At 40.7% G+C, this 24186-nt stretch overlaps 1 long non-coding RNA gene across 1 annotated transcript in view; it reads right to left on the reverse strand.

Moving 5' to 3' along the window:
• Positions 1-1868: 1868 nt before the first annotated feature.
• LOC149975188 (uncharacterized) overlaps positions 1869-24186 on the reverse strand; it is a 226937-nt gene continuing 204619 nt past the window's right edge. Inside the window, exon 3 of the long non-coding RNA XR_016488920.1 lies at positions 1869-2463. This is a non-coding gene — a long non-coding RNA (uncharacterized LOC149975188). The remainder of the gene's footprint in view (positions 2464-24186) is intronic.

A 24186-nucleotide genomic window follows, 5' to 3' on the forward strand; every position in this document is an offset into this window, starting at 1 on the left:
GGCAACTAAGGAGTGGCTCCGTAAGAAGCATCTTAAGGTCCTGGAGTAGCCTAGCCAGTCTCCAGACCTGAAGCCAATAGAAAATCTTTGGAGGGAGCTGAAAGTCCGTATTGCCCAGCGACAGCCCCGGAACCTGAAGGATCTGGAGAAGATCTGTATGGAGCAGTGGGCCAAAATCCCTGCTGCAGTGTGTGCTATCCTGGTCAAGAACTACAGGAAACGTATGACTCCAACCACGGTATAGGTGATGCAGCGGTTCTTAGGATTTGCCAACTACTACCTGTGCGACTGCAGTGGTCAGCTAGGGCGGACAGGGCTTTTGGTCACCTGAAGGCTCTGTTAACCTCGGCTCCCGTGCTGGCTCATCCTCATCCATCCTTGGCATTTATAGTAGAGGTGTACACATCCGAGGCTGGGATAGGAGCTGTGCTGGATCAGCGCAGTTGTCACATGGTTCTTCCGAGGTTCTCAGGCATTATTGCTGAAGAATTACACTTGAACTGCATATTCACCACTTCTCTCTACACTCATTCATATCTGCATCTCTATTGTAGATCAGAAACACACACTGGCCTGTTTATGTCTTAGACTTCTTTCATACAGACTATATCAAGAGCTTTACACTCCATGCATTCATTGGATCATTATGTTCCATCTATATACACACAGTTGTAAGGCATTGCACACAATAGCATATTTTATTCAGAGTAAACTGCCTTTCAGTGGATGTCAGTCAATTTAAAAAATCTGTCTATATTTTTCATGTGTTAAACTCAAAATATATTTTAATTGGTCAAGTTTTGGATATTGGATAAGCTCACCCCTCTTCCTGGACCTGTGTTTTCAAATCAAATCAAGTTGTATTAGTCACATGCTCCGAATACAGTGAAATGCTTACTTGGTGACATCACCAGGTGGTAAATTGGTTAACAGACCAAAAACAAAGCGAGTGTCCAACCTACTGTATGTTCCAATAAGAGCTAGTTCAAAGTCTTCCACTCCCAGACTTTCCTAGCTAAATTGTTTCTTGAGAAAAAAAAAATGTTTTTAAAAAGTTACTTTTGTAAATTTTACATTAAGGTTCTTAATTGTTACCCATACATTATTTAATATTGGGCCTTTAAAAAGGAATTGAACTCAAATAGAAATAAAATGACTGAAAGTGCAGGAGCCTCTTTTGACTCGATACAGGTGGTTAGGTTTTACTTAATAGCGCCAGTGGGACACCTATCGACAACTTCCGGTGAAATTGGAGGGCGCTCAATTCGTTACAATGATGGATATTAAACATCTAGGTACGTACCAGCGCCTTACATCGGTTAAAAGCTTAAATTCTCATTAATCTAACTGCATTGTCCGATTTACAATACGCTTTACAGCGAAAGCATGCCATGCCGATTGTTTGAGGACGGCGCCCCACATCAAAATATTTTTCAAAGAGCACAGGCTTCGTAAAATCACAAATAGTGATTAAATATTCACTTACTTTTTGAAAATCTTCCTCGGATTTGCAATCCCAAGGGTCCCAGATACAACATGCATGGTCATTTTGTTAGATAAAATCCTTCTTTATATCCCAAAAAGTCTGTTTAGTTGGCGCCATGTTGAGGAAAGAATCCAAAAAGCTACCGCTAAACTTTGTTAAAACAAGTCAAATCGCATTTCTATTACATCCCCGGGGACCCGAAAATGTAACTAAACAATAATATTAAATAGAAAAGTAAAATTATTCAAACTCAAAATTCTTCCCCGTTTGGGAAGAAACAAGCCTGAAACCTTGGTCAAAGACTGTTGACATCTAGTGGAAGCCATAGGAATTGCAATCTGGGAGCTGGAATTGCATGGGCTGTCTCAAAACAAAAACACGGTTTCATCATATTAGCATTAGATTTATTAAGATTTATTAAGAGGAATTCAAGACATTTGATATATCTTTGGGAAAATTCAAAACAATGTTTGGGTTACATGTTGTTGATCACCCCATTCTCCTCTCTCTGATATTATAAATGTTTGAGAACAGAAACACAATGTAACTAAGGTGAATATGTGAATTTATGGGATGTATTGGGAGGTTGAAACATTATGTTTAAAAAAACATGAAAACAGGAATTTAGGAAGTGCAATCATTCATTAAACCCTGAAAAAATAAAGGATATGCACCGCTTTTATTTTGAAATGAAACTTCTGATAACACAGTCTTCAAGGAAACGAAACAGAAAAGAAAACATTTGACACATACTGGTATTACATTTGTGTCTCTTTACGAATTTGGAATGCATCCAATAACGAGAAACTCTGTGATGTGATTTTCTATTCAAACACAACAATTAAAACAAATATTCTGCTTTATGGAAACCGAGGTTAGGCTCTTCTGCATCTTGAAACACTTATCCCCCGATGTTATTGGAATTCATGTTCATGCAAAAATGTCTATTAAATTCTCAGAAAAATACATTGCAATACCTGTAAAACAGAGGCGTGCATGACTGTTATACCAAAAAAGCCTTATTGCTGAAAACACGTTTAAGGAAAGACAAGAATATCTCTCCCTTCCTCTCCCTCTACACCTCTCTCTCTCCCTGCCCCCCTTAGTATTTTGCTCCAACATCAATCCTGTATGTGGTATAGGCACCACTTGACTGCACACATCAATTTGTCTGTCAGCTTCTGCATCTCTCCTTTCATGTCGAAAATCCAAACATGTTTTTTTCATTAAAGAAGCACACAACTGAATAAATATGACACTCAGAGCAATAAATCAACATATATAGTGTCACTCATTTTCATCATAGAAGGATGTGAAACCGTTTTCTGTGAAATTGTGATACATACAAAAATGTATGACCTTCTTAAAAGATAATGTCATTGCTAAGAAAAATGATGCAATAAGTACAATCGGACACATTTTCCTAATATTTTATGTTTCCTTTCATGTTTTCATCTTGATATTCTCATTTCCCGGTTGAGGTGCAGCAATTTGTCCAATGCCTAATGCCTATTTTCCTGGCCAGCTCACATGGTCAGAGACAACTGATGGGTTTAATTGCTAACTAAAGCTATATATATAGTTATTGTTTTCCCTGAGCATGTGACCAGACCAGGTAAAACTCCTGTCCCTACTAACCTCCTGACACTAATAATAATAAGTCTCAGGCTTCCCCCTAGTCAAAAATAGTGCACTATATAAGGGAATAGGGTGCCATTTGGGATGTAGCCTAAATGTTTACCAACACAGCCTTCCATTCACCCCAAAGTAGAGAAGGTCTCACCCTCCTGATTTCGGTTTTAACAGATGGCGGTTGGCATTTGCGATGTTTGTTTCATGGCCACTGAACGACAGGCTACATCTGGCTCTGGCACAGCCTGCAAACCAGCAGCAGATGTACCAGCCACATATACCTGCCACTCATCGGGAGCCACAGCTACATAAAAGCATCATTTAGCAACACAGCATCTTAAAGGTCCCTCACATCACCCAGGGATATTGAACATGTTGGTGGAGAGGAGAGGAGAGGAGAGGAGAGGAGAGGAGAGGAGAGGAGAGGAGAGGAGAGGAGAGGAGAGGAGAGGATGAGAAGGATTGGATCTGAAGGGAATGATTGTATGTATGAGTCACTGTGCTCTGCTCTGAAATGTGTATAAACTTGTGTGATTCTCTGTTGTAACATCAATTATTCTTGTTGTGGACGGTTTGGCTGCTTCCACCCTATTCCTTACATAAATAGAGCATTATATCTGACAACGTTCTTACGAAACCAATAACTAGCCTATTGATTTTGCTGCACTCATTATGTCTCTGTATCTTAGGCCTAGCTACATGGTCTGTAACCTGATTTTGATGTGTGCATAAATCTGAGAAGTAAGTGTACGCGACCAGGTGCTGAATGTATGTACCCAGGACACAGCAACCTTATCAACCAGCTCCTTCTTGGCCTCTTGGCCAGCCAGTCCGAGCGGATTATTAGTTGTTTAGATGGTGACAAAAATAAACATTAAAACTTAACTACAAACAGGCATGCCCAAACTAAAGACTCAAAACCAAACACAAGGCCTCGTGGCCTTTTACATCTTGATGTAAAACCTTCAACGCTACAATTTATTAAAGGATATATTCGGATGAGTCTTGAAAACGCTGAACAGTCATTAGAATCCTCACACCGTGCTTAGATTCAACAGATGAATCTTAAATGAATGACATCACAAGGTTTGTGTGTTTGACTTTACAGAGAGTTATCCTGTGAATAATGACTCAACACAATAACATTTGCACCGTCCTGTAAATAAGGACTATGACTCCACTCAATACAATACACAGACTGCGCTAACTAACTGGAGGAAAGGGATCTGTAGGGATGGAATTCATTTAAGGTATGTGTCACAAATTGCACACTATTCCCTACATTTGACCAGAGCCCAATTGGCCATGGTAAAAGAGAGTGCACTATATAGTTAATACATTGTTATTTAGGACGCACCCTAACTGTCACGTCCTGACCTTAGATCCTTGTTTTATGTCTCTATTTTAGGTTGGTCAGGGTGTGAGTTGGCGTGGGCATTCTATGTTTTGTTCTATATTTGTATTTCTATGTGTTTGGCCTGGTATGGTTCCCAATCAGAGGCAGCTGTCAATCGTTGTCTCTGATTGAGAACCATACGTGAGGCAGCCTGTTTTCGCCCTTGAGTTGTGGGTAGTTGTTTTCTGTTTCGTATCTGTACCAGACAGACCTGTTTCGGTTTCGTTTGTTCACGTTGTTGTTTTTGTATTTTTCAGTGTTCTATTAAAATAATTATGAATGCTTACCACGCTGCATATTAGTCCGATCTTGACTACTCTTCCTCAGATGAAGAAAATAATCGTTACACTAACCAAATGTAATAAACTTTGCAGAAGAATCCGTTTCTTTCAGCCTTGGATTGAGAATTATCATGAAAAAGAATGAATGACTGTGCTGACAAAAAGGAGTGTAGTATTTGTCTCACATGTCACCTATAATGATGTAATGTGTTTAATTGATAATCTGACGTTCAATCGAATAAAAACTTTACTGAATAAGTGATGAAATGTCCTTGTTAGTTTGATTTAGTCATGCCTAATTGCTTACCTTTCCTGAAGAGTTTAAGGTCCTCAACTGCTGAAAAACGCTTTTCAAGATGACGGCAGAAACATTGATGTGTATTAGACACCATGCTTGCTGTTCAAATTCCAATTATTATTTTCAGGGTGCCTGAATTTGTCAAATTTATTTTCAAATCAAATGTATTTATAAAGCCCAATTTAGATCAGCTGATATCTCAAAGTGCTGTACAGAAACCCATCCTAAAACCCCAATCAGTAAGCAATGCAGGTGTAGAAACACGGAGGCTAGGAAAAAATCCATAGAAAGGTCGAAACCTAGAGAGGAACCAGGCTATGAGGGGTGGCCAGTCCTCTTCTGGCTGTGCCGGGTGGAGATTATAACAGAACATGGCCAAGATGTTCAAATGTTCATAAATGACCAGCATGGTCAAATAATAATAATCACAGTGGTTGTCGAGGATGCAACAGGTCAGCAACTCTGGAGCAATTGTCAGTTGGCTTTTCATAGCCGATCATTGAGAGAATCTCTATGAGAGAATCTCTCCTGCTGTCTCTAGAGAGTTGAAAACAGCAGGTCTGGGACAGGTTGGCACGTCCGTTGAGCAGGTCAGGGTTCCATAGCCGCAGGCAGATCAGTTGAAACTGGAGCAGCAGCATGGCCAGGTGGATGGGGACAGCAAGGAGTCATCATGGCAGGTAGTCCTGAGGCATGGTCCTAGGGCTCAGGTCCTACGAGAGAGAGAAAGTAAGAAAGAGAGAATTAGAGAGAGCATATTTAAATTCACACAGGACACCGGATAGGACAGGAGAAATACTCCAGATATAACAGACTGACCCTAGCCCCCCGACACATAAACTACTGCAGCATAAATACTGGAGGCTGAGACAGGAGGGGTCAGAAGACACTGTGGCCCCATCCGATGATACCCCCGGACAGGGCAAAACAGGCAGGATATAACCCCATCCACTTTGCCAAAGCACAGCCCCCACACCACTAGAGGGATATCCTCCTCTAGGGACATGGAAGAGCCCCAATAAGCCAGTGACTTAGCCCCTGTAATAGGGTTAGAGGCAGAGAATCACAGTGGAGAGAGGGGCCAGGCAGAGACAGCAAGGGTGGTTCGCTGCTCCAGTGCCTTTCCGTTCACCTTCACACTCCTGGACCAGACTACACTCAGTCATAGGACTTACTGAAGAGATGAGTCTTCAATAAAGACTTACTCGAAATATAACAGCTCTATAAATATTATTTTGTGGTGTCCCGACTCTCTAGTTAATTACATTTACATGATTAGCTCAATCAGGTAATATTAATTACGGATAAATTATTTTATAGAATAGCATGTCATATTACTTAGTCTCAACCTTTAATTAAACTCTTAAAGACCTAGTAATATTTTACATCAATAGCCCTCTTAATTCAGTCTCATCTGAAAGTTGTAAATTCTTGGTTATCTGCACAAACCCTGGCTAACAAGTTGAATCAGCAATACAAATTGGGTTTGATTATTTATTTACTAAATACCTAACTAATCACACAGAATTACACATACACATAATTAAATCGTAACTTGATTACAAATTACATCATAAAGGATAACGTCCCTAGCGGGCGGAACAGATATGACAGCTTGTTACACAAAAGAAAAGGGCTGGGTTTGAGTGAAAGAGCGGGAAGACTGAGGAACAAATGGCAAAGCTGTGCTATCGTAAATACAAAATCTTATGCATTCTAAATTACCGCCCATTTGGAAAAGGAAAATGCAATAAATATTTACTCTGAGCTGCGCTTCGGTAAGTTGGTGGTAGATGCAAGGCCGTGTTGCCCAACCAAGTCCTTTGAAGAATGTCCCTGCTGGTAAATTGCATACGTTGTAGTAATGTCGTTGTGTGGTAGACGGGATACTCTGTCTGTTCCTTCCAAACCCTTGTTTGCATCTGCTGTGGCTAACTCAACGGCTAGGAGGTATCATTTCTGTAGTGAATAAGAGTTCAAAGTTCATACCATTCGCAACAAAAGCTCACGCTGATGTTGGCTTCGTTCTGTAGTTATTATCTGAACCATTCTGACATCGGACCGTCGTCCAAACATCCTCGGAACAGGAGGTTATATTGTCGTCAAGGCTTTATATAGGAAGGGAGAGGGGGCGTGTTTGAAAAGTTTTATAGCCCATGTCCCTTCACAGGGGCAGGCCACTGATTGAGCAATTTTAGAAGCTAAAATCACATTTCATCCCATCACGAATAATTTATAATATATAATATATAATTATAATTTATAATTTAAATTGAACAACAATTCCATGTGAATCCGATAACTCTGTGTAGACTTTCCACTGTAGAGTTTGTCATCTGATCATTGATGAGAATGTCTCAGATGACAACCGAACTGACATCATATTCATTAAGTACCACCACATATGTTCAATTGGTCAGATTACCAGAATATTGTTCATTTCCCCCCATCTTCTGATGTTCCTAGAATCTCTATGTTAACCAAGGGTTTGCAAATGTAACATCAGTAGGGTAGAGAGAGGAAAAAGGGGGGGGGAGGTATTTATGACTATCATAAACCTACCCCCAGGCCAATGTCATGACAGTAGGCAGACCATTCCATAAAAATGGAGCTCTATAGGAGAAAGCCCTGCCACCAGCTGTTTGCTTTCAAAATTCTAGGGACAATTAGGAGGCATGTGTCTTGTGACCGTAGCGTACGTGGCGGTATGTGCGGCAAGACCAAATTGAAAAGATAGGTAGGAGCAAGCCCATGTAATGCTTTGTAGGTTAGCATTAAAACCTTGAAATCAGCCCTTGCCTTAACAGGAAGCCAGTGTAGGGAAGCTAGCACTGGAGTAATATGATCACATGATCACAAGTCACCACTAACTGAAGTTTATTTCGTGCTTTTGCCGGGTAGCTGGAATGTAGAGCATTGCAGTAGTCTAACCTAGGAGTAACAAAAGCATGGATATATTTTTTTTGCATAATTTTTGGACAGAAAATTAATGATTTTTGAAATGTTATGTAGATGGAGAGAGAGATCAGGGTCCAGAGTAACGCCGGGGTCCTTCAGTTTTATTTGAGATGACTGTACAACCATCAAGATTCATTGTCAGATTCAACAGAAGATCTCTTTGTTTCTTGGGAACTAGAACAAGCATCTCTATTTTGTCCGAGTTTAAAAGTAGAATGTTTGCAGCCATCCACTTCCTTATGTCTGAAACACAGGCTTCTAGCGAGGGCAATTTTGGGGCTTCACCATGACTCATTGAAATGTACAGCTGTGTGTCATCCGCATAGCAGTGAAAGTTAAAATTATGTTTTTGAATGACATCCCCAAGAGGTAAACTATATAGTGAAAACAATAGTGGTCCTAAAACGGACCCTTGAAGGACATTGACATTTACCGTTGATTTGTCAGAGGACAAACCATCCACAGAGACAAACTGATATCTTTCCGACAGATAAGATCTAAACCAGGCCAGAACTTGTCCGTGTAGACCAATTTGGGTTTCCAATCTCTCCAAAAGAATGTGGTGATCGATGGTATCAAAAGCAGCACAAAGGTCTAGAAGCACGAGGACAGATGCAGAGCCTCAGTCTGACGTCATTAAAAGGTAATTTACCACCTTCACAAGTGCAGTCTCAGTGCTATGATGGGTGTCACGTTCGTTGTATGAGTGACACCAAGGCGCAGCGGCATATGCTTACATTCTCCTTTTAATGAATGAAACACTTAACAAAACCAATGCCCGAAATGTGAAGCTATAGAAATTAGTGCAGACAGGCAACTAAACATAGTCAAGATCCCACAACACAAATAAGGGAAATGCCACTTTTAGTGAGTTTGGTACACATCCGATGGATAGAGAGCCGTTTATTATTTTCAACATAGGAGGGCCAAGCACAGGAAGCAGCTCTTTCAGTAGTTTAGTTGGAATAGGGTCCAGTATGCAGCTTGACGGTTTAGAGGCCATGATTATTTTCATCATTGTGTCAAGAGATATAGTACTAAAACACTTTAGTGTCTCCCTTGATCCTAGGTCCTGGCAGAGTTGTTTTGGATTGTTCTTATTTTCCTCAATTAAGTTCGAAAAATAGGATGATCGAGCAGCAGTGAGGGCTCTTCGATACTGCACGTTACTTGCCAAGCTAGTCTGAAGACTTCCAGTTTGGTCTGGCACCATTTCCGTTCCAATTTTCTGGAAGCTTGCTTCAGAGCTCTGGTATTTTCTGTATACCAGGGAGCTAGTTTCTAATGACAAATGGTTTTAGGGGTGCGACTGCATCTATGGTATTGCACAAGGTTAAATTGAGTTCCTCAGTTAGGTGGTTAACTGATTTTTGTCCTCTGATGTCCTTGGGTAGGCAGAGGGAGTCTGGAAGGGCATCAAGTAATCTTTGGGTTGTCTGAGAATTTATAGCATGACTTTTGATGATCCTTGGTTGGGTTTTGAGCAGATTATTTGTTGCAATTGCAAACGTAATAAAAGGGTGGTCCGATAGGAAAGGATTATGAGGAAAAATATTAAGATCCACAACATTTATTCCATGGGACAAAACTAGGTCCAGAGTATGACTGTGGCAGTGAGTGGGTCCAGAGACATGTTGGACAAAACCCACTGAGTCGATGATGGCTCCGAAAGCTTTTTGGAGTGGGTCCGTTGACTTTTCCATGTGAATATTAAAGTCACCAAAAATTAGATATTATCTGCTATCACTACAAGGTCCGATAGGAATTCAGGGAACTCGATGAGGAACGCTGTACATGGCCCAGGAGGCCTGTAAACAGTAGCTATAAAAAGTGATTGAGTAGGCTGCATAGATTCATGACTAGAAGCTCAAAAGACGAAAACGTTTTTTTATTTTTTTTATTTTAAATTTGCTATCGTAAATTTTAGCAACACCTCCGCCTTTGCGGGATGCGCGGGGGATATTTTAAACAAGATATTTTGTCACGAAAAGATGCTCAACTATGCATATAATTGACAGCTTTGGAAAGAAAACACTCTGACGTTTCCAAAACTGCAAAGATATTATCTGTGAGTGCCACAGAACTAATGCTACAGGCGAAACCAAGATGACATTTCAAACAGGAAATGCCCCAGATTTTGGAGGCGCTGTGTTCCAATGTCTCCTTATATGGCTGTGAATGCGCAAGGAATGAGCCTACACTTTCTGTCGTTTCCCCAAGGTGTCTGCAGCATTGTGATCTATTTGTAGGCATATCATTGGAAGATTGACCATAAGAGACTACATTTACCAGGTGTCCGCTTGGTGTCCTCCATCGAAATTATTGCGTAATCTCCAGCTGGGTGCATTTTTCCATTTGGTTCAGAGGAGAAACCAAACTGCCACGAGTGATTTATCATCAAATAGATATGTGAAAAACACCTTGAGGATTGATTCTAAACAACGTTTGCCATGTTTCTGTCGATATTATGGAGTTAATTTGGAAAAAAGTTTGGCGTTGTAATGACTGAATTTTCGGGTTTTTTTTCTTAGCCAAACGTGATGAACAAAACGGAGCGATTTCTCCTACACAAATAATATTTTGGGAAAAACTGAACATTTGCTATCTAACTGAGAGTCTCCTCATTGAAAACATCAGAAGTTCTTCCAAGGTAAATTATTTTATTTGAATGCTTTTCTTGTTTTTGTGAAAATGTTGCCTGCTGAATGCTGGACTTAATGCTATGCTAGCTATCAATACTCTTACACAAATTCTTGTGTAGCTATGGTTGAAAAGCATATTTTGAAAATCTGAGATGACAGTGTTGTTAACAAAAGGCTAAGCTTGTGAGCCAATATATTTATTTCATTTCATTTGCAATTTTCATGAATAGTTAACGTTGCGTTATGCTAATGAGCTTGAGGCTATAATTACGCTCCCGGATACGGGATTGCTCGTCGCAACAGGTTAACACAGTAAATTCATCAGGCTTAATAAGCCATGTTTCACAGTCAGGCCAATCACATCAAGATTATGATCAGTGATTAGTTCATTGACTATAACTGCCTTGAAAGTGAGGGATCTAACATTAACCTCTCTGAACCACCCAAAACGGATCCGGGATAATTGTCATCAGCAACGCTGAATAATATAGCGCCACAGTCAAATAATATTACTAGAAAATATTCATATTCATGAAATCACATGTGCAATATTGCAACACACAGTTTAGCCTTTTGTTAATCCACCTGTCGTCTCAGATTTTTTTAATTATGCTTCACAGCGAAAGCAATACAAGCGTTTGTGTAAGTTTATCGATCGCTCGACAAAACAATAAGTACACTTAGCATCAGGCAACTCGGTCACGAAAATCAGAAAAGCAATCAAATGAATCTTTTACCTTTGATAATCTTCGGATGTTTTCACTCACGAGACTCCCAGTAAGACAACAAATGTTCCTTTTGTTCCATAAAGATATTTTTTATATCCAAATACCTCCGTTAGTTTGGTGCGTTATGCCCAGGAATCCACCGGAAAGAGCGGTCACGACAATGCAGACAAAAATACCAAATTATATCCATAATGTCCACAGAAACATGTCACACGTTTTTTATAATCAATCCTCAGGGTGTTTTTCAAATATCTATTCGATAATACATCAACCGGGACAGTTGGCTTTGCACTAGAACCGGGAGTAACAATGGCCGTCTTTCTCTTTTGCACACAATTCACTCTGAGAGCCCCCACCTATCTACTTACGCAATGTGGTTGTTCACGCTCATTCTTCAAAATAAAAGCCTGAAACTATGTCTGAAGACTGTTGACACCTTGAGGAAGCGATAGGAAAATGAATCTGGTTGATATCCCTTTAAATGGAGCAATGGGAGGCTATGGAACATGGAGTTTTCAAAATAGAAGCCACTTCCTGGTTTCATTTTTGTCAGGGTTTCGCCTGCAATATCAGTTCTGTTACACTCACAGACAATATTTTGACAGTTTTGGAAACTTTAGAGTGTTTTCTATCCTATTCTAGCATCTGGTCCTGAAAAATAGGCTGTTTACTTTGGGAACGTTATTTTTCCAAACATAAAAATAGTGCCCCCTAGCTTCAAGAGTTTAAGTAGCCCTATTTTGAGATGTGAGGTATCACAATCTCTTTCAATAATGGCAGGAATGGAGGAGGTCTTTATTCTAGTGAGATTGCTAAGGCGAACACAGCCATGATTAGTTTTGTCCAACCTAGGGCGAGGCACAGACACGGTCTCAATGGGAATAGCTGAGCTGGATACACTGACTGTGCTAGTGGCAGACTCCACTAGCTGGCAGGCTGGCTAGCACCCTATTTCATTATGGAGCTAGGGGAGTTAGAGCCCTGTCTATGTTCGTGGATAAGATGAGAGCACCCCTCCAGCTAGGATGGAGTCGGTTACTCCTCAACAGGCCAGGCATAGTCCTGTTTGTGGGTGAGTCCCAGAAAGAGGGTCAATTATCTACAAATTCTATCTTTTGGGAGGGGCAGAAAACAGTTTTCAACCAGTGATTGAGTTGTAGAGCTCATCACTCCCCCTAACTGGGAGGGGGCCAGAGACAATTACTCGATGCCGACACATCTTTCTAGCTGATTTACACGCTGAAGCTATGTTGCGCTTGGTGACCTCTGACTATTTCATCCTAACATCATTGGTGCCGAAGTGGATAACAATATCCCTATACTCTACACTCGCCAGTTTTAGCTTTAGCCAGCTGTAGTGGTCTGGGTGTAGCTGGTGCAGAGGAGTCAGGCGCAGGACAGTAGAGATTAGTAACACAAGTAACTTTACTCAAATATTCCAATAACATGTCGTAATACCGAGCCCACAATAACAGACTGAACATACATAAAACAATCACGCACAAAAACTATGGGGAAAACAGAGGGTTAAATAATAACCAGGTGTGTAAAACAAAGACAAAACAAATGGAAAATGAAAACTGGATCGGCGATGGCTAGAAGGCCGGTGACGTCGACCACCAAACGCCACCCGAACAAGGAGAGGGACCGACTTCGGCGGAAGTTGTGACACCAGCACCATCTTCAGATTAGCCTTAATGTCGGTAGCCCTGCCCCCTGGTAAACAGTGTATGATCGCTGGATGATTTGTTTTAAGTCTAATACTGCGGGTAATGGAGTCGCCAATGACTAGGGTTTTCAATTTGTCAGAGCTAATGGTGGGAGGCTTTGGCGTCTCAGACCCCGTAACAGGAGGAGTAGAGACCAGAGAATGCTCGGCCTCCTACTCCGACTCGCTGCTTAATGGGGAGAACCAGTTGAAAGTTTCTGTCGGGTGAATGAGCGACACCGGTTAAGCATTCCTACAGCATTTCCCTCGAGAAGCCATGAGAAAGTTCTCAGGCTGCAGGGACCGTGCGAGGGGATTTATACTACTATCTGTACTTACTGGTGGCACAGGCGCTGTTTCATCCTTTCCTACACTGAAATTACCCTTGCCTAACGATTGCGTCTGAAGCTGGGCTTGCAGCACAGCTATCCTCACCACAAGGCGATTGTTCTCCTGTATATTATGAGTACAGCGACTGCAATTAGAAGGCATCATGTTAATGTTACGATTTTGTTTCGGCTGGTGGAGGTCCTGACGAACCATGTCCAGATAAAGCGTCCGGAGTGAAAAAGTTGAATGATAAAAAGTTGAGTGAGGGGAAAAACAAAAAATAACCATGAAAAACAGCCCCAGATAGTGACGTGTATTCATGGATGCCAAACAAAACCAAGCTTTGACCAAGAAAAAGGAAAATAAAGTATCTATCTTCTCTCTGTGTTTCATAATTTTCCTTCAATTCGCAAGAGGCTGAATGTATCTCACAGGAGAAAGCATCTGAGTGAGCTAAACAGCGCCCCTCTGTTTCTCTATGTGTAGGCCATCTATCTGATGCTGTCTGGTCCAAATGAGTATGACATTGTTGCCGCCTGTAGCACTGAATGCAAGAGAAGCCAGTGAGCACTTGGCCTTCCTTTGACAAAAAAAAGTATAAACTTGATTTAAACTGAGCGAGCTCAACTGTGAATGTTCCTGGCGAGAGAAAAAAGTGTCAAGGGATTTGGCATCCCTCCCGTCAAATTGCTTTGATTTAAAACGCTATTAACAGAAACATTTGAATTGTTGCATCTAATTTAGTTGTTGTCTTCCGGTGGCTAGCTAGCTAGATAAAACTGGCCCTTTCCTAAATTAGCCATGGATGGAGATAGGGATTTGGACATGTGGTTTTGCTTATTTTTCCGTACTGGCCAATGATTATAACAGCGATTCTGATTCAACCATTAATTCAATTCATACATTGTTGTGCCCCTGGCCTGAGAGGATGAAAGTTGCTAGATGTAGAACTTGTGTAGCTAGATGTAGAAGGCTAATGTTAACTAGCTAACATTGACCATGAATGGAAGTTAGGCTAGCGAGCAAGCATTTTAGCCAGGTAGCCTAGTACAACAAAAAATGAATGTGAATCAACGTGTTTTTCCACTTGCACACACAGAAATCAGAACAATGGACAGCCACATAAGTTTTACCTTTAGTTGATTGGACTACATTGTTTTTGGTATCTTTTAGTTGTCACTGTATTAGACTAAGCAGATTTGATTGTATGGCTGTGTGCTCGATTTTATACACCTATCAGCAACGGGTGTGGCTTATATAGCCAAATCCCCTCATTTGAAGGGGTGTCCACATACTTTTGTATATCAACATCTATACTGATTGCACAACCATTTGACAGCCCAATCATTTACTGTGAATGCATCCCAAATGGCACTCTATTCCAATTATTATTCTTATTCTTATTATTTAAAAAAAAAAATTTTATTAACCAGGCAGGTCAGTTAAGAACAAATTCTTATTTACAATGATGGCCTACACCGGCCAAACCCGAACGACACTGGCCAATTGTGCGCTGCCCTATGGGTCTCCCAATCATGGCTGATTGTGATACAGCCTGGATTCGAACCAGGGTGTCTGTAGTGATGCCTCTAGCACTGAGCTGCAGTGCCACTGAGCTACAGTGCCTTAGAGTGTTGCGCCACTCGGGAGCCCTATGGGTCCCGAGTAGCGCAACGGTTTAAAGCACTGCATTTTAGTGCTAGAGGCGTCACTACAGACACCTTATTTCAAATCCAGGCTGTATAACAACCCTATGGGTCCTGAGTGCACTACTTTTTACTAGAGCCCTATGGGTCCTGGTAAAAATTTGTGGACTAGAGTTCAGACAGATAAAGATCAAGGTCAGGGAGATAACACCAAGTTTAAATATGACAGTAACGTATAAAAATGACAATAATTTAATTGAAATGAAAAGCATGAAAAATATTTTCACAAAGCAATACAAAGCTCTATTGAGATGGTTTCAAGTGTCATGTAGAAACCAGATTACATTCTTATGAAAATATTTCTGGAGCATCTCACATCAAATTGTCTTTATCACAATTGAGCTCATTGATTCTGTTGTTTGATTTTATTTTTATCCCTCTACCTACCTATGATGGAGACATTGATGCCTGTGTGGATGTGTTGGGTGTGGAGCCAAACTCATTATTAACTTTGACAGTGTGTCTCCATGTTCCCTCTGTCCCAGGATGGACCCTCTTTAAAAAGCTTCTTCAGGATTGGTGGGTCACCTGCGGGACGGTTGAGCTAACGTAGGCTAATGCAATTAGCATGAGGTTGTAAATAACAAGAACATTTCCCAGGACATAGACATATCTGATATTGACAGAAAGCTTACATTCTTGTTAATCTAACTGCACTGTCCAATTTACAGTAGCTATTACAGTGAAATAATACCATGCACCTAATACCTTTGTATATTTTTTTAACCAGATCTAATGTGTTATATTCTCCTACAATCCTTTCACAATTCCATGAACTTCAGTGTTTCCTTTCAAATGGCACCACAAATATGCATATCCTTGCTTCAGGGCCTGAGCTACAGGCAGTTAGATTTGGGTATGTCATGAAAAAAAGGGGCCATGGACTCCTGACTATCTATGAATTATTCAAAGGTAATTATACTCATTTAATTTAAACTATGGATTCATAAATTGACTTTTTAGGTGGTGTTTTAGGAGAGCTGTACAGGTCTAGACACTAATAAGAGCTAAAAGTGGAAAAGTGGACAGGTAGACATGAGGTCATTCTGAGAGAGGGACCTCATTGGACATGGTGGGAGCCGGTGGAAGCTGTCTCAAATGGCACGCTATTCCCTATGTAATGCACTACTTTTGACCAGGGCCCTGCACTACATAGGGAATAGGGTGCTATTTGAGATATACCTTGCTGTTCTGTGGGGACTTACGCACCTGGATTGACAAGTTCACACCCGGACGTCAGAAGATATTTTCACAGAGCGAGCGTCAGGGAGTTTGACATTAATTGAATTTATATCTTCGCCAGAAGTAGTTTCCATCAATTATTTTTAATTGAATTGGATTCGCATCTGTGGCGTTTATTCTCTGAAAATATGCATGAAACTGACACATTTTAATATTTGATTTTTGGACCCCGAGGGTTCAGAAAAGTATGAAGAGTAATATTTCTTGCCATCTGCCTCAGAAAGACACTCAAGACCTCTGACTTGATGACCTGTCTATAAATATGCTTATGGTTTTACCTTGAAAAGGCATGGCCATAACACACCATTACCATCATTCCTAATTAGAAATAAATCATCAAACCACTTTTGACAGTTGCTTTGAAATGGCTGCTTGTTCATATCAGGCGTAAATCCATTTATCATTATGCAGGCACAGAGGGAGGCATGTCAAAGGGCGATTTGGATATTGATTTATGCTGTGAATGCCTAATGAATTATCTAACCTTGGCAACATATTAAAATAGGTTCAATCAGTTACACATGGGAGAGGGTGAATAATGCATTAACGACCAAAACAAAACAAACAGTGCTAAAAAGCCTCTGAATAAATTAAATGGCTGAGATCGCTGCGAGGTCACAACCTCTGTTTCATTAGTGGGAGCTTTCAGAGTCACAATTCTCCACGGTTCTTAGAGAGCCAATCCACACTCTAGATTCAGTCAACAATGAACATAATCTATTCAAAAAAGGGTTCCTTTGCGCGACAGAGAAACACACCTGAGAAATGTCACTGAAAGTACTTGGCCTAATGTACTTGGTGGAAAAAGGCTGGACAAAGTCCAAGTATTTATTTTGCACAGGGGTATTATGTTCCATTATATTGGTATGTGATTTAATTGAAAATGATCTATATGCTGTAATTGAATACGTGTAAGTGTCCTCCTATTGACATTAATTTCCAAGAATTGCTTGTTTTACATCAGCCACTGGTTTATTTGAGGATTCAGCGCTGGACTTGAAAACATTTTGGACCTACAATATATCACCAAGTTCAGAGATAACAGCTATAGAGGCCACAGTCCGGTTTCATTAAATCCCTGTTTGGATAACAATACCTAGAAAGCAGGGGTGTACAGAGACAATGATGGTGAAGTACTGTACAGTCGTGGCCAAAAGTTTTGAGAATGACACAAATATACATTTTCACAAAGTCTGCTGCCTCGGTTTGTATGATGGCAATTTGCATATACTCCAGAATGTTATGAAGAGTGTAAAGACCCTCTTTGCCATGCAAATGAACTGAATCCCCAAAAAACATTTCCACTGCATTTCAGCCCTGCCACAAAAGGACCAGCTGACATCATGTCAGTGATTCTCTCGATAACACAGGTGTGAGTGTTGACGAGGACAAGGCTGGAGATCATTGTCATCCTGATTGAGTTCGAATAACAGACTAGAAGCTTCAAAAGGAGGGTGGTGCTTGGAATCATTATTCTTCAAATCAAATCAAACTTTGTCACGTGCGCCGAATATAACAGGTGTAAATCTTACAGTGAAATGTTTACTTACAGGCTCTAATCAATGGTGCCAAAAAAAGATGTGTGTGTGTGTGTGTGTGTGTGTGTGTGTGTGTGTGTAAGTAAAGAGATAAAACAACAGTAGAAAGACATTTGAAAAAAGAGTAGCAAACCATTGGTTACCTGTTCAGGAGTCTTATGGCTTGGGGGCAAAAACTGTTGGTTTGATTTGTTTGTCAATCATGGTTACCTGTGAGGAAACACATGCCATCATCATTGCTTTGCACAAAAAGGGCTTCACAGGCAAGGATATTGCCAGTAAGATTGCACCTAAATCAACCATTTATCGGATCATCAAGAACTTCAAGGAGAGCGGTTCAATTGTTGTGAAGAAGGCTTCAGGGTGCCCAAGAAAATCCAGCAAGCGCCAGGACCATCTCCTAAAGTTGATTCAGCTGCGGGATCGGGGCACCACCAGTACAGAGCTTGCTCAGGAATGGCAGCAGGCAGGTGTGAGTGCATCTGCACGCATAGTGAGGCAAATCTTTTTGGAGGATGGCCTGATGTCAAGAAGGGCAGCAAACAGTAAAGCATCCTGAGACCATTCATGTGTGGGGTTGCTTCTCAGCCAAGGGAGTGGGCTCACTCACAATTTTGCCTAAGAACACAGCCATGAATAAAGAATGGTACCAACCACATCCTCCGAGAGCAACTTCTCCAATCCATCCAGGAACAGTTTGGTGATGAACAATGCCCTTTTCAGCATGATGGAGCCCCTTGCCATAAGGCAAAGTGATAACTATGTGGCTCTGGGAACAAAACACCGATATTTTGGGTCCATGGCCAGGAAACTCCCCAGACCTTAATACCATTGAGAACATGTGGTCAATCCTCAAGAGGCGGGTGGACAAACAAAAACCCACACATTCTGACAAACTCCAAGCATTGATTATGACAGAATGGGCTGCCATGAGTCAGGATGTGGCCCAGAAGTTAATTGACAGCATGCCAGGGCGGATTGCAGAGGTCTTGAAAAAGAAAGGTCAACACTGCAAATATTGACTCTGCATCAACTTCATGTAATTGTCAATAAAAGCCTTTGACACCTATGAAATGCTTGTAATTATCCTTCAGTATTTCATAGTAACATCTGACAAAAAATATCTAAAGATACTGAAGAAGCAAACTTTGTGAAAATTCATATTTGTGTCATTCTCAAAACTTTTGGCCACGACTGTATATACTCATTGACATAAGAGCTGAAAACATACACTGAACCATCCATTTAAATCTTGGGATCCTTGTCTGACAGCCTTGTCTGACAGTTCTCACACAGGACTTACAGTAAATCACCCAGGCAAGATAGTATGTATGAACAGCTCCTAGAACTCTCCTATGATTGGGAGCAGCACACACCTAAAGAGGCCAGCCTGTCCTTCAAGATCATTTACTATGTTCTGACATCCATTAATTCATGCACGTACCAAGAGACATGTTGGCTGGAGTTTTACTGTTATCTATTTCCAGGGAAAGAGAGTTGTGACAGGTTTAGTGGGATATTGGCAAATAGTATACTGTATATAACGCAATACTAAGAAAACAGCTTTAATCTGTCCAAGGCATAGGTGGGTTAGATATGCTGTAACATCAGTCTCACAAAAGCAATACCATGCCATTAAATAGAATATTCATACGTTTCTGCAAATATTTTCTTGATCAGGTCACATGGTCAGGGAACGCCCCAGCCCCCACAAATTAGAGTAAACACCATGTGCCACATCCATGCCTATAACGCAACATAGACAGGCAGGATACGAATGGAGGATTGGTGAGTGCCGTCTAGCCTCCTGTAGCTTCCCCAGTAGGGAGGGTCCATATGTGTCTGGCACAGGCCTTTCTGTTTGAGTTTGGGCCAGGCTTATCACATGCCTTGGTATGTGCCCCTACCGTTCCTGGACAGCTGTTATTACAGCTGGATTAATTATGGCGGAGGGAGACGCTCACACACACTGGACACATACATAAACACACAGAAAATTGGCCAGTGTTGCCTAATGTTGATTCTTCTGTGCAACATTTCTAGAGTTGATTCAGGTGTTAAATTAACAATGTAAGTGTAGAATTAACACTCATTGGTGTAAAAGACACTGTTGGTGTTAATAACCAGTGTTAAACCAAACCAAACATCATATTTCCCAGCATGCTCTATTGCAAGTTTATCTAATTTTTTGTTAAAAATGTTTTTTCAACATCAATGTTTATGCATGTACAAATTATGCTAATGTTATGCTACTCAAATGTTTAAAAAACAGAGTTTTCTAAACTAATTCAATCTGTTACTTGGATTTATTGCACTCATTATTGAAATATTGTCTCATGTCTTAGACTTCCCAACCCCGCAGGTGAATAAAAATGTAAAATGTTGAATACCCCCACTATTGCTGGATTCTAATAGGAATTACACATCACTTTTCAAGATAGCATAATATGACTTGCAGGCCTGAAAACCCTGAGTTTAAGGCCGCTGTATTAGGGATGCATAGGCCCTTAAAATAAGGCCTTATTAAAAGTAATGAACAGCCAAAATCATGTTTTTCATGAAATTGGATGACATTTGGAAGAAACCAGATTAAGGTATGATGACCAAAGTATAAAATAACTGTTGCTTCTACATTAATAAAGTTTGATCATTCAGGAGGCTGGATTAATAAGGGGGTAGGGTGACATCACCCTAACTCTAATTTTAATACACCGATGGTAACATAATTGTCTCTTATCTAATTTAAAGAAGTACCGCCTTATAACCAACATTGGAGAAGGCGTGCTGGCAGAGGGTTGTGGTTTATATAGCAAGATAGCTACTCTACTGGTGGCAAAATTTGACTGCAAGGTGTCATCAAATATAATTAAAAGTTTACAATATTCATCTTTGGCAAAGATACTTAAATTCTTCCCCTTTCATCTGTGTCTGGTGTTAGCTAGCTAAGTTACTGGTTAGCTATGTCTTCAGACAGCATGGAACAAAAGGGGGGGGGGGTCATGTCAACACATCCATCAGCGCGGCTGTGAACCGCATCACAAGAGAAATTCCAAATGGGAGATGTATATAAAAAATGTACATCATGATGCAATTTCAATGTTGTTTGAGTTGCTTTGTATGTCACCAAATTAGCATGAGATGATTTTACTGCGACACTGCTCACTGCATCCAAGTTTCTTGACTTCGGTATTTCAAAGAGCTGTCAGTCAAGGCGAGCTCACGAATGTAAGCGCTCCGCCCACTCAGCCTGTCTTTTTAAACTTCCTGGTAGTTAGCCATGTGAGAAAGTACTTCTTCAAAAATGGAAATTGCATTTCTATCCCCAAACAATATTATGGGTGATATTTAAGTCACTGAAAAAGCTATTTTACATAGGAATCAGAATGACTGTTTGGGACCTTTAAATACTTGTGTTGAATACTTTAATTTCAATGATGACATATTCACTTAGGGTCTCACAACAACCATGTCTCTGTCACTAACAAATACAGTGGTAACTCTAATTCACCAGAAAGCAATGCTTTCTTGGAAATATGAAAATAAGGCTTTACGCTAAGCAGTGTGTACATTTAACACTCTCAGTGTTGATTTAACACTGGAGAATGTACTGCACACACACACACACGCTGAGATTTGGCCTGTTTATTCAAAACGTGGCCTGCTGCTGCGTCATACATCATATTTCTTTCACCTGGTGATAATATGCCCTCCGGGCTGTTTATTATTATTTTGTGGGAGTATACATTTTTCAGGAGCCAGACCCCTCATGCTCTTCAGGCAAAGCACAGAAACAACATCTCTGCCACCCATTGCTAACACAATAATCTTTGGGCTAGGTACAGCACCATTATCTTTTTGTTCTCCCTACCACCAAAACAATGCCTACTGCACTCTTTCATAAACATTCATTATCACCTCAGAGCTTATTTTTTAAAGCGTTCCACTCAGTAGCTACCTGAACCACAAACACTGAGAATAATGCATTTCCACCGGGCCTATTTGTAAAATCTATTTGTCTTATAAATCCATCCGTGTTCTCAACCCGTTGATGGAGCATTAAGGCTGTAGTTGGGAGGGTAGTAATCAAAATGTATGTTTTTCTCTCCCTCTCGCTCTCAACATTAGAAATTCATTATTTATTAGGGTAGACACAACTAGTGACTCAAACCTCAAAGAGCATTTTTGGAAGCGGTAGCAGTTGTGCCGTACTAATTAATCAAGCATGTTAGCTAGATCGTTCCTCGCCCTGTACCACGAAGGGCAGCGAGAACACAGGTTTTGTCTCAAATGGCACCCTTTTCACTTTATAGTGCATTACTTTTGAATAGGGTACCATTTGGGACAGAACCCGGCTCTTCAACCAGTCACCTTAATCAATGTGGGCTGCGGTATCGATGGAGACCCTTTCAAAGACATCCATACAGGTCCCAAGTCCTAAAGGCAGAGGAGCCCAGACTACCCAGGTGAAACAAACTCAATATTGAACAAACTATCTCACTGGTTCACTGAAAGTTTACATCACATAAGATATGACATTAAGTCTATAAGACACCGTCTTGAGAAACAAGTGCATGCACAAACACTTGTATGCACACGCACACAGACAGACAGACAGACACTCAAATAGATGACTGGTGGGTAAAGAGAATTTGTTTGATGATTTACTTGGCAGTAATTTGTTTCACAAAAATGAAAAATAAAGTGCGAAATTAGCCATGCATTTTCTGCTTGCTTAGATTAGAGGTTTGAGTTTATAAAAGTATTGTATTGACGTAGCTTTCGGGTTTATTTACGTAGCTTTCCTTTCAGTTTAGAAAGGATTGCATTTCGTGCCCTACCAAATAGCTAATGAACTGCGATGAAAAATGTACAACAAAGGAAAAAACAGGAATCAGGAGCAGCAACCTGTAAAGCAAGCGTTGATGATAATAATACACATCCTATTCCAGACATATACTTTGCAAATACGTTATTGATTTATTTTTAAGTGATGAGAAATGTGGGCTTGTATTTCAACCGGATGAAATTAACAAAAACAAACCACATCTCTAGAGCCAAACCAATAATGCTTCTCATCTATCCTTAATTACTAAACCTTCAATTATCATTAAGAGACTTGTCTGTCAAGCCATTTGTATGCAGAATGAAATAATACACTGTGTATAATATTTAAAACATTTCACAATGAAGATATCCTGCCCATTCACCTTGGCTGTAACTAAATGACAGATTCATAAATTAATAAACAGAAACATACAGGGCACACTTTCAATGGGGAAAGGGGGACATGCCCCTGGGCTCTGGCTGGGCCACTCAAGGACATTCAGAGACTTGTCCCGAAGCCACTCCTGTGTAGTCTTGGCTATGTGCTTATGGTCATTGTCCTGTTGGAAGGAAAATCTATGCCTTAGTCTGAGGTCCTGAGCAATCTGGAGCAGGTTTTCGTCAAGGATCTCTCTGTACTTTGCTCCATTCATCTTTGCCTCAGTCCTGACTAGTCTCCCAGTCCCTGCCACTGAAAAACATCTCCATAGCATGATGCTGCCACCACCGTGCTTCACCATAGGAATGGTGCCAGGTTTCCACCAGACGTGACAGTTGAAATTCAGGCCAAAGAGATCAATCTTAGTTTCATCAGACCAGAGAATCTTGTTTCTCGTGGTCTGACGGTCCTTCGGGTACTTTTTGTCAATCACTAAGCGAGCTGTCATGTGCCTTTTACTGAGGAGTGGCTTCTGTCTGGCCACTACCATAAAGACCTGATTGGTGGGGTGTTGCAGAGATGGTTGTCCTTCTGGACGGTTCTCCCATCTCCACATAGGAATTCTGGAATTATTTCAGAGTCACCATTGGGTTATTGGTCAACTCCCTGACCAAGGCCCTTCATCCCCCAATTGTCAGTTTGGCTTGGTGACCAGGAAGAGTCTTAGTGGTTTCAAACTTTTTCACATTTTTGGTACCCTTCCACAGATCTGTGCCTCGACATAACCCTGTCTCGGAACTGTACAAACAATTCCTTTGACCTCATTGCTTGGTTTTTGCTCTGGCATGCACTGTCAATTGTGGGACCTCATATAGACAGGTTTGTGTCTTTCCAATTCATGTCCAAGCAATTGAATTTACCACAGGTGGAAACATCTCACGGATGATCAACGGAAACAGGATGCACCTGAGCTCAATTTCGATTCTCAAAGCAAAGGGTCTGAGTAATTATGGAAACAAGGTATCTGTTTTTATATTG

This window comes from Oncorhynchus mykiss, chromosome 19 (genome assembly GCF_057628025.1).
Source record: "Oncorhynchus mykiss isolate SJ-2025 chromosome 19, ASM5762802v1, whole genome shotgun sequence".
Lineage (NCBI taxonomy): Eukaryota > Metazoa > Chordata > Actinopteri > Salmoniformes > Salmonidae > Oncorhynchus > Oncorhynchus mykiss.